This window comes from Manis pentadactyla, chromosome 5, assembly GCF_030020395.1.
Source record: "Manis pentadactyla isolate mManPen7 chromosome 5, mManPen7.hap1, whole genome shotgun sequence".
NCBI lineage: Eukaryota > Metazoa > Chordata > Mammalia > Pholidota > Manidae > Manis > Manis pentadactyla.
This window is the reverse complement of record NC_080023.1, coordinates 160,577,408-160,583,407: the sequence shown is the minus strand read 5'-3', so window position 1 is coordinate 160,583,407 and position 6,000 is coordinate 160,577,408. Positions and strand designations below refer to the sequence as shown.

General features: G+C 47.1%; 1 long non-coding RNA gene across 1 annotated transcript in view; it reads left to right on the top strand.

The window, feature by feature from the left end:
* Positions 1-2,361: 2,361 nt before the first annotated feature.
* LOC130683895 (uncharacterized) overlaps positions 2,362-6,000 on the top strand; it is a 30,043-nt gene continuing 26,404 nt past the window's right edge. The window contains exons 1-2 of the long non-coding RNA XR_008997950.1: positions 2,362-2,747; positions 5,316-5,480. This is a non-coding gene — a long non-coding RNA (uncharacterized LOC130683895). The remainder of the gene's footprint in view (positions 2,748-5,315; positions 5,481-6,000) is intronic.

Below are 6,000 nucleotides of genomic sequence, written 5' to 3'. Positions count from 1 at the left end.
CCCTGGGCCCCTGTCCGTTGGAGCATCAGTCCTGGGGTTAGGCGTACCAGATTTGAATGAGGTCTGGAGGTCTGCCACTTTGCATCTGAATAGCTCAGGGTAAGTCCCTTCTCTATCAGACTCAGGCTTCCTCATCTGGGAAGTGGAAAATATCAATACCACCCTTCCCTACTGGTTGTGAAGTTTCTGTGAGCTCATGCATGTAAAATGTTTAGCATCTTTCCTAAGACAGAACCAGAGCATCATACACGTCAGCTATGGTCATTGCTTTAATTTAAATTTTCTTTCTTGTGCTATATCTGATTGCCCTTTGGAGTCCTCAGTTTGTTCTGCCAGCTCTGATCAAGTACCTGCTTTCTTGCCCCCTTTGTTGTCCTCAGGAGCCCTGATCTGTCCCTGAGGTAGCCCAGGGGTGCCAGGGGCCTGATTAGAAATGGAAGGGTCGGCACAGCGAGGGGTTTTCTCAGTAGTCATTTGTGCTCACAGTTTGGGAACTGGGCGTGATTTCTTCTTAGAAAAACTCCTTAGAGATCTGTGGCCTGTTCTGGTGTTGCTATCCAGTTTCCCAAGTCTCTTCTGTCCTGGGGAGACCCAGCTTGGGCATTTGGCTCTGGGGCCCAGCCCTCACTGCCAGACTAGAGAACTTGTCATGTCTGGGCAAGGCTGCTGGGTTGGGACATTCACCACCGGGCCATCCTTTTACCGAGCTGGGCTCTCAGCCGTGGCTGGAGGGATGCCAGGGGGAGGAGGCAGGGCCTGTGCAGAGCTCTGGGTGAATACTGCTGGGAGCCCTGGGTGGCCTGCAGCTATGCGCAGGATGAGTGACATCAGCCCCTCCCAGGCAGCAGGTTCCAACAGGAGGGGAGGGACACCTCCCTTTGGGGTCAGAGGGGGCACTGGCAGCCAGGAGGGTGGGCCTCCCAGGCTGGGCTCCTTGGGGCCTGCCCGCCCTGGCGTGGCTGTTGGGGAAACCTGCTGGGTGAGCTCCAGTGTATTTCCCTGTAAGGCTGGGTCTTGCAGTCCAGGCTGGAAAGTGGGGTGAGGGGAGGGAGCGCTTTATGGGCTCTGACATTTACTTGAGAAGCTGCCAAAGGGTGGTTTATGTTTCTTAAACAGAGATGTGTTATGATAGCAAGGCTGCTTCTGTGGAGGTGATAGCGAGCTCTGCCCGAGGCTAGGCCTCCCCGATGAGTCCCTTTGCCAAGCCATCAGGCAGCCTGGTAAAGGGAGAAGCTGGCCGTGTTTGGCGTGTAGCAGGTAGAGCTTCCCTCAGCAACAGTATGTGACCTTGGTGTAGTCTGCACATGGCCCTGAACGCCATTCCCCTTGTCAGTGGGATGGGAATAGTGGCCTGCCATCCTCAGGGCTCCTCAGCACATGCTCCTTAGCTACATGTTCACACTGCACCATTCCAGGTATTTCACAAAAATGATCTCACTTAATCCTATAATGACCGCATGATGTAGGTGCTGTGATTATCCTTGTTTTACAGATGAGGCACAGAAGGACTTGGCCAGGGATCCACAGCAGAGCTGGCAGAGCTGGGATTTGACCTCCAGCCTTTTGGCTCCGACATCTCCAATCTTAGCCACTATGCTGTGCTTCCCAGAATCTGCCTAGGATGCTGGTCCTCTCCCTCCAAACACTTAGCTTGCTTTGGAATAGAACTTCAGTCGATGTCATTGTCTGCTGAACGGCCATCTCCTTTATCAACTTCTGAGTTCCCTCTCTTGGATTTTGCTTGCCACCATATCCCCCAGCCCCTAGGACTGGACCTCGTAAGAAACTTCCCTGCGTTACATGTGTGAGAGGCTGCTGGGAAGATCAAATGAAATAAAAGACTTGAAATAACCGGTGGTTCCCTCCAAAATCACCCAGCACTGGTCTGACCTCACATTAGGCACTTGGGAAACGTCTGTAACTGGGGCAGACTCACTGTGGGTACTTGAAAGGGAAGGTCCTCAAAGGTACCTGCTGCTGAATCTTGACTTAGACCATCTTTCTGCCTTGGGAAGGAGCATTTCCAGCTCTCTGTTCAGTGATCTGAATCCTACCTTCAGTTTCAGCTTCAGGCCTAACATGGAACATCTGCAAAGCGCCGGCTGGTTAAATGCCCTCAAGAAGAGGAGGTAAAGAACTTGTCTCCCAGGCTGCTCCTTCTCCCTTCTCTTCTCTGGTTGGTGGAGCCTGATGGAATGCGAGGAGTCGGGGGCCCCTGTGAACCGTGGTCCTCAGAGAGACACTCTCTGCAGCGTGTTCGGGTCCTTCCCCCAGGCTTGTAGCTGACAGCAAAGGAATGAGGCACGTGTCTTATCTGTGTGTGGAGATACAGAATGTTCCGTTTCTAACCAATGAATCAAGTGTAGAAAATCTTACGTCTTTTCAAAAATGGCTACATTTGGCAGTATTATTTTCCTCTCCTATCATGCTTACCTTGAGCCCCCTTGTTCATGTTTCTAAGCATGTTGAAACCTACTTTTGGGCGTGGCTAAATTTGCAGAGGGTTTGGTTACTATGATGCAAACCTGCTACCAGTCCATCAGACAGACTGACAGACAAGCTGCAAGGAAAGCATAGGTCTAATGGATCTTTAAGTTGGAATGGAAAATTTGTTTCGAAATCATCAGAAAAAAAAAAAAAAACACCTGCCAGAATATTGCATTTAGATGTATTTAAGTCCTATTAGCCAAGAGAATATTGAAGGAACAGGTTTGAAACCATACTCCGTTGGAGTAGCATCAGACAAGGTAAGAAATACTTTGGTTTCTTTGTTCAGAGTGGAACACAGCCAATCAGAAAGTTAGCTCAAATTTATTGAGTGCCTACTACATGCCAGGTCCTAATCTGGGGCTGGAGAGGTCCTTCATTGGGACTCAAATGCCCCCAGACTAAATTCTGTTTCTGGAGTGAAAATAAAGCCAGAGAAAGAATGTGTCAGTAGGAGGAACTGATTTGGTTTTTCCTTAGTGAATGCCTGAATTATGTATTTGAAAAGTTCACCAGGACCGGGCTGGTTATTTAAGATAGAAAGTTATCTTACTTACTTTGGGGTAAGATAGTTTTTGGCATTTGTAGCTGAGGTCTTTGTTTTTCAAGGAGGTGTCCTCGTTGGCTAAAGACAATTTCTTGGCTCAAACAAGCCAACTCAACAGTCACCTGCGTTCCTTGACAGGACTATTGCTCCCTAGTATTGCCACACCTGGGGCGTGTGCTGAGGCCCTCTATTTGCTGCATGAATACTTCATCCATTCAGGGTGAGGTGGCAGCAGCTTCGACTACACTCCCCACAGGTGGCTTGGCTCTTAATCAAACTCCTTTTGATTCACATGAGAAGTCTTCTTTAGGCATTTTTGATGGCTGCCCGAAAGCATACGTCCCATGGATGTGGGTGGCAGGAGTCTCAGAAGATCTGGGGCTAGCTTGCTGACATGAGGCTGTGAGCTTGTCTGCAAAACCAGCATGGAAACCTGTGTGATTAAATTTATAGTTTGATAAGATTTTTTTTTTGTATAAATGCTATTCCAAAATAGAAAAAGTATAATATTTTGTTAGATTATGTTGATCCAGGAATAGTGTCATTAATTTTATAGGCAAGGGAAATCGGAGTCAGTCGTTTCAGAAATGTTAGAAGTCCTGCATTGTGGAAGGATCAAATGTATGAAGGTGGTTCTGCACCATCTTATCTCTGAATGGCTACAGAGCTTGGATGTTCATGCATGCATGTGCAAACACACACACGCACTCGCTCACATGCTCATACACACACCCACATTTCCTCTTCTTCCTGGTCTCTTTGGACATTCCTCTTTTTTCTCTGGGCAAGTAGTTCTGGGTCTCTATCCCACTGTCTGGCTGTTGATGCTTTGGGGGCTATTGACACTCGCCTGCCTGACCTTGTTTCTTTAACAGGAGTTCTTCTGTTTAAACTTTTGTTTACTCGACAGCAGGTTTCCAGTTTTCAGGAGGTGGCCTCCCCCAGGTCATTGGGCACCTGTTCTTGCTCTGTCCCAGTGCTGCTCCGGACCTGAGCTGTCACTTTAGCCCTTGACCTCGTAGAAAATTTCTGCTCTATAAGCCTTCAAGTGCACACAGAGGCCACTAGAGGATGCTTCACCTCCCTTGGCTTGATGGACCTCAGAGCTGAATGAGGGTTGCGCTGCGTGCCAATGATCATCCCATGTGCTCTTACCAATCAGACTGAAGCGAGTGCATCCTCATTAGCAAATGAGGCTCAGTGGTGACTCATGCCCACCCCTACAAAAGGCATGGCAGGAAAGCCTCTTCAGGCCACATTACCAACCAGGAGGAGAAGACAGAGAGCAGCCACGAGAAGAAATAGAGAGTGGGGCCAGATCCTGGGCCATACACGAGCCACCTTGAGGGATGTTTATATGCCATTTTTGGCAAGGTCCTTGGGTTTCAGGTTAATTCTGAGAACCATCTGTAGCCCTAGTTGATGGAGAAACTCCTTGGGCAGCAAATATAATGTTACATAATATTCACAATAATAACCATTACATTGGTTAACACTAACCTATGGCCTGGCAATATGCTGTGCACTTCACTAGACTGGCCCATTTTTCTTTCATCAGCCTAATGTGATAAACTAGGATACCCACTTTACAGATGCGGAAACTAAGGTGCAGATAAGTTAAATAGCTTGCTCAGAGTTTTAAAGCTAGTAAGTGATAAAACTAGCATTTAAATCTAGGCAGCCTGGTTCCCAAGCCTTTGCTTACCCATAATACTAGAATGTCTCATGATAGTATAAACCAGAGGTTTATACATTTGTGTAAAGGACCAGACATTAAATATTTTAGGCCTTGTAGCAACTATTCCACCCTGCTTTTGTAGCACAAAAGAACAATAGTCTGGCTGTGTTCCAATAAAGCTTTATTCATAAAAATAAGCCATGGGCCAGATTTGACCCATAGGCTATAAATTGTTGACCCTTGGCATCAATCAAAGAGGGACTGAAGTTTCATATTCAACAAACTTTCTTTGGAACACTTATTATGTGCCAGGTACTTCAATTAATTTATTTTACTGAATCCTTCAAAAGCTGTGAAGCAGAAAAGGAATTCTCAGTTTACAAATGAGAAAACTGAAGCTCAGTGAAGTCAACTTTCCTAGAGACATACAGCTAGTAAATGGCGAGTGATCACTGAATATAACTTGTCATAATTCTTGTTCCTTTGCCATTTTTCTCTGTAGGCTTTCCAAGTAGACTGAAGCCCCATAAATAATCAAGTCTCCAGAAGCTATATTGCTGCTATATATATATATATATATTGAAGCTATATTTCCTTTTTCAGGGAAGTGTGAATGTGTCATAACTTGGCCAGGACCAGCTGCAAAGCATGCTGGGACCTCAGAGCATGAAGCATTTGGAACAGGAACAGCTGATGGGACTAGAGTGGAAAGATGGCCACTGGTGGAGAGAGGGGCCCCAGTCGGCCAAATGGACATAAGAAATTCTGGTAGGTGCCAGGTTAGTCTCTCTCTGCTGTGGGGCATTGTGGGGATGAGGCATGGGCAGTAGGATCAGATATCTCCAGGACATGATTATGCCAGGGTGACATCTAGTTTGGAGCAGGACCCTGGTTAGATGTGCTGGGGAAGAGGGAGCTGGGAGGGCTTGGCCACAGGAATGAATTCTAGGCACAGAAAGTTGTCAGCTTGAGAAACAGAAATCCCAAATGGAACAGAGTCAAAGAAGTCATGTAGGAACACTGCCTTGGTGTCCTGCTTCATCTTAAAGATCATTTTCTCACAGAGGTCTTTGTTGAGCACCCCAAGTGGACACCCCAGCTCTGCTTTATCACTGTGCTGAATTTTCCTTTACCAGATATGCTGCTGCCTCAGGGCCTTTGCACTTGCCATTCCCTCTTGCAGGAGTTCTTGTTTCTCAGGTATCCTCATGCCCTGCTCTCTCACTGTCTCAAGGTCCTCTTATAAAAGTCACCTACTTAGGGAGGCCATCCCTGACCCTCTCATTCA